The sequence below is a fragment of the Herpailurus yagouaroundi genome, unplaced genomic scaffold (genome assembly GCF_014898765.1).
Source record: "Herpailurus yagouaroundi ecotype Mexico unplaced genomic scaffold, PumYag 159, whole genome shotgun sequence".
Taxonomy (NCBI): domain Eukaryota; kingdom Metazoa; phylum Chordata; class Mammalia; order Carnivora; family Felidae; genus Herpailurus; species Herpailurus yagouaroundi.
In genome coordinates, this window is record NW_024412400.1 from 57,730,034 (window position 1) to 57,734,782 (window position 4,749).

The following is a 4,749-nucleotide window of genomic DNA, read 5'->3' on the forward strand; positions in this document are numbered from 1 at the left end:
CAGAGAGAGGGAGACACAGAATCGGAAACAGGCTCCAGGCTCTGAGCCATCAGCCCAGAGCCTGACGCGGGGCTCGAACTCATGGACCGGGAGATCGTGACCTGGCTGAAGTTGGACGCTTAACCGACTGCGCCACCCAACATTTATTTATAATACAAAGTCTACATTGAGAATCAGCAAATTCTTTCTTGAGGGACAAGATACAGATATTTTTGTTTTGTAGGACACACAGTTTCAGTCACAACTACTCAGTACTGAGACTGTAGAATAAACTAGCTCAGAAAATAGGCAAATAGTCACTGTTATGTTTCAGCACAACTTTAATTATGAAAACTGGCCATAGTTCGCTGCTCCTGCCCTAAATAATTAAGAATTGTAGAGAATTATGTTAATCAGATAAATGGTACCTGTTAAAATCTTAGAACAAACATTATATTCAATCATGAGTTATTGAAAAGTTTCCTCCTTGAGATAATAAAACAGACAAGGAGACTCACTTTCCCCCCCCCCCCCCATGTAACCTATACAGGAGGCTTACAACATGTACAGTTATAGTAGCTACTAGACACATATCGTGATACCTAGTTAAATTAATTTAAAACAGAGTAAATACAAATAATAAAATTGCTGCCTTTATTACCAGTTACAGCTAAATTGGAGGATGTAGCTTAGTATAAGAGCCAAATGGTCCTACCAACCAAATGCTAGATTTAGACAGATGTACGCAGTCCGGCTCATGCAGAGCTGATCAGAGCCTTTACACACTTTACAACATAGAGAAGATTAAGAAAAAAAAAAAAAAAAAAACTTGTTCTTTGTAGACAGGTATGTACCTAATAAACTAAACTGGGTGCACTCATTATTATAATATGCTTGCAAAAAAGATAATTTATTCTATCCCTATCTTATTCAATTTGGGCTGCTGTAACAAAATACCATATACTGGGTATTTTGTATATAAACAGAAATTTTTTCTCACTTTTCTGGAAGTTAGAAGTCTAAGATCAGGGTGTCAGTATGACTAGGTTCTTCTGGTGAAGGCCCTCTTCTGGTTTCCAGACAACTTTTTGCTGTGTCCTCACATGGTGAAAAGGACTAGAGAGTTCTCTGCTTGCTTATTTATTTATTTATTTATTTATTTATTTATATATTTTTTTCAACGTTTATTTATTTTTGGGACAGAGAGAGACAGAGCATGAACGGGGGAGGGGCAGAGAGAGAGGGAGACACAGAATCAGAAACAGGCTCCAGGCTCCGAGCCATCAGCCCAGAGCCTGACGCGGGGCTCGAACTCCCGGACCGCGAGATCGTGACCTGGCTGAAGTCGGACGCTTAACCGACTGCGCCACCCAGGCGCCCCTATTTATATTTTTTATTACTTATTTTTATTTTTTAATATAGTTTATTGTCAATTAGCTAACATAGTGTATACAGTGTGCTCTTGGTTTTGGAGGTAGAGTCCCGTGACTCATTGCTTACATACAACACCCAGTGCTCATCCCAAGTGTCCTCCTCAATGCCTATTACCTATTTTCCCCTCTCTACCCCATCATCAACCCTCAGTTTGTTCTCTGTATTTAAGAGTCTCTGATAGTTTGCTTCCCTCTCTGTTTGAAACTATCTTTTCCCCTTCCTATCCTCCATGGTATACAATGTAATACTACTTGGCAATGACAAAGAATGAAATCCTGTCATTTGCAACAAAGTGGATGGAACTGGAGAGTATTATGCTAAGGGAAACAAGTCAGTCAGAGAAAGACAGATATGATATGTTTTCACTCGTATGGGTAACTTGAAAAACAACAGAAGACCATCTGGCTTATTTTATAAGGGCCATTTATGACAGCTCCATCCTAATGACCTAATCACCTTCAAAAGCCCCACCTCCTGGGGCGCCTAAGTGGCTCAGTCCATTAAGCTTCCAGCTTTGGCTTAGATCATGATCTCAGGGCTCATGGGTTCAAGCCCTGCATTGGGCTCTGTGCTGACAGCTCAGAGCCTGGTTCCAACGTGCTTCAGATTCCGTGTCTCCCTCTCTCTCTGCCCCTCCCTCACTCTGTGTCTCTCACGCTCTAAGATGAATAAACACACACACACACACACACAAACACACAAAAGCCCCACCTCCTGATATCATCTGTAAAGCTACAGTAACCAAGATATTGGTATTATCAAAAGGATAGAAAGATGTATTAATGAAACAGAATAGGGCCCAGAAATAAACCCACATAAACATAATTCATGATCTTTGACAAAGGAGCGAAGGAACAGAGGTAGTCTTTTCAATACATTGTGTTAGAATAGGACACACATGCAAAAAGGTAAATCTAGATACAACCTTACACCATCTACAAAAAGTATCTCTAAATGTATTATAAACCCGAATTAAAAACACAAAACTATAAAAATCCTAGAAGACAACATAGAACAAAATCTAGATGATCTCGGGCATGCTGATGCCTTTTTAGATACAATATCAAAGGCATGATCTGCAAAAGAAAGAATTGATAAACTGGACTTCTTTAAAATTAAAAACTTCTGCCCTGCAAAAGACCGTGTCAAGAAACAAGCCACAGACTAGGAGAAATATTTGCAAACCACGTATGTGATAAAGAACTATTATCCAAAATATGCAAAAACGATTAAAACTCCGGTGCCTGGGTGGTTCAGTCAGTTAAGTAGTTAAATGTCTGACTCTTGATATCGGCTCTGGTCATGATCTCCTGGTCATGAGAGCGAGCCCCACATTGAACCCCTGCTTCACGCTGAGTGCGGCCTGCTTGGGATTCTCTATTTCCCTATCTCCCTGTCCCTCCCCAGCTCATGCTCTATCTCTCTCTCTCTCTCTCAATCTCTCTCTCTCTCTCTCTCAAAATAAATACATAAACTTGCAAAAAAAAAAAAACTATTAAAACTCAATGTTAAGAAAATAAACAACTACATTTAAAAAATGGACAAGAGACCTGACCAGAAAACTCACCAATGAAAATATACAGTTGACAAATAAATGTATGAAAAGATCTTCATCATGTATATTAGGAATCTGCAAATTAAAACAATGAGCACAGAACCATCATCAAAAATATTTTCTAAAAAAGCATTTTAATGAAAGAAATATCTCCTCTGTCTTCTTTCCTTCTGCAGATTAAATGTTCCTTTAACATATGTGTGTAGCACTTCTATATACATGTTTATAGAATTTCAGTATATATCAAACCACATATATAAAATTCATATATTTTATTTTATCAATTTGACAACTAGATAAAATAAATTAAAAGACTGAATGATGTATAGATTGACATATAGTTTATGAAAGAAACTATCTTCCTTTTATATATGTTGGAAGTATAATTCCAATAAATTTTATTTATTCAAAGGAAATAGTTATCTATTTACATATTACACAGATAGTGAAAACACTCTAGTTTCATATTGTGCAGAAGAAAATCAACTACTTTTGGTTTCTTAGCTCAAGAATATTTAAATAAAACTGAAATGATGTACCAGTTCATCATGCTTATGCATTTACCATTATCTTCTTTTTGAGAAAACTAAGCCTCCTGCAAAAGACAGTTTGACTTTAGGTAGCTGTGTTTTTTAGTTCTTTTTGCTATTAAAACTTTTCCTTCTACGCCATATTGCCTGAGGGAAACAATAAATATTTGAGAGACATATGGTCTTCATCAGGTAAAGCACTTCATCCATTTAGTCTGTTATGTTTCAAGTACCTAGCAAGCAGAAAACATATAGTAGATGTTCAATAGTCATAGTTCTTTCTGTCACATAATAAGTTGCAATTAATGAAGTATGCTCTTTTCTATTGAAGATTTTTTTTCTTTTTAGTATGTTCTAAATCTAGTTTTTAAAATACAAATGTTAATACTTCTAAAAAATCATGACTCAGTGAAAAAGTTGGCTAAAAATGTCAGACACAGGTTCTAATTCTGTTTGCCATGTATTAGTTGTGATACCTTGGGCAAGTTATAGAACTTCATTAGACTTTCGTAAAAATAACTTTAAAATGATAATAACTGTACTAATTTCCCATTGCTGCTCTAACCAATTACCATAAATTTTATTAGATTAAGACACAGACTTACCATCTTACATTTTTGGAGGTCAGAAGTCAAACTTGAAGTGTTGGCAGCATCCTTCTAGAGATTCTGTGGGAGAATTCACTTCAGCTTCTAGAAGCCACTTGCTTTCCTTGTTTTATGGCCCCTTCCTCCATCTTAAAATCTCCTTCTGCTTGTCATCATGTCTCTTTGTCTGACTCTCACTCTCTTGCCCTTCTCATACATAACCTTGTGACTACATTTGTACCACCTAAATAATCTCCCCATCACAAAATCCTTAACTTAATTACATCTGCAAAATCCTTTCTGCCATGTAAAGTAATAGAATCACAGGTTCTGAGGATTAGAATGTGACTATCTTTGGGAGGGGAGGGGTTGTGTATTCAGTTGGCTATAATAACACCTTAAAAGGTTTTTAAGAGGATTAAAGGATTTTAAATACATGAACATTTGATATAATGGATTGGCCTTATGTGGTGCATTTTGTATCTATCTACCTATATCTTTTATATCTGTTTATTAAAGTTATATGTAACCAACCAATAAAGTAACACTTTAATATTTTGATACATTGTACTGTATTTTCATATTGTTCATTTATGAGAGCATGGTTATTCATATGAATGCAATATTAACTTATAGAAAACTTTTGGAGGTTGACTTTTGGAAC

The 4,749-nt window shown here is 36.3% G+C and overlaps 1 long non-coding RNA gene across 1 annotated transcript in view; it reads right to left on the bottom strand.

The window, feature by feature from the left end:
* LOC121033350 (uncharacterized) overlaps positions 1-4,376 on the bottom strand; it is a 9,178-nt gene extending 4,802 nt beyond the window's left edge. The window contains exon 1 of the long non-coding RNA XR_005791848.1: positions 4,104-4,376. This is a non-coding gene — a long non-coding RNA (uncharacterized LOC121033350). The remainder of the gene's footprint in view (positions 1-4,103) is intronic.
* Between the last annotated feature and the right edge of the window lie 373 nt (positions 4,377-4,749).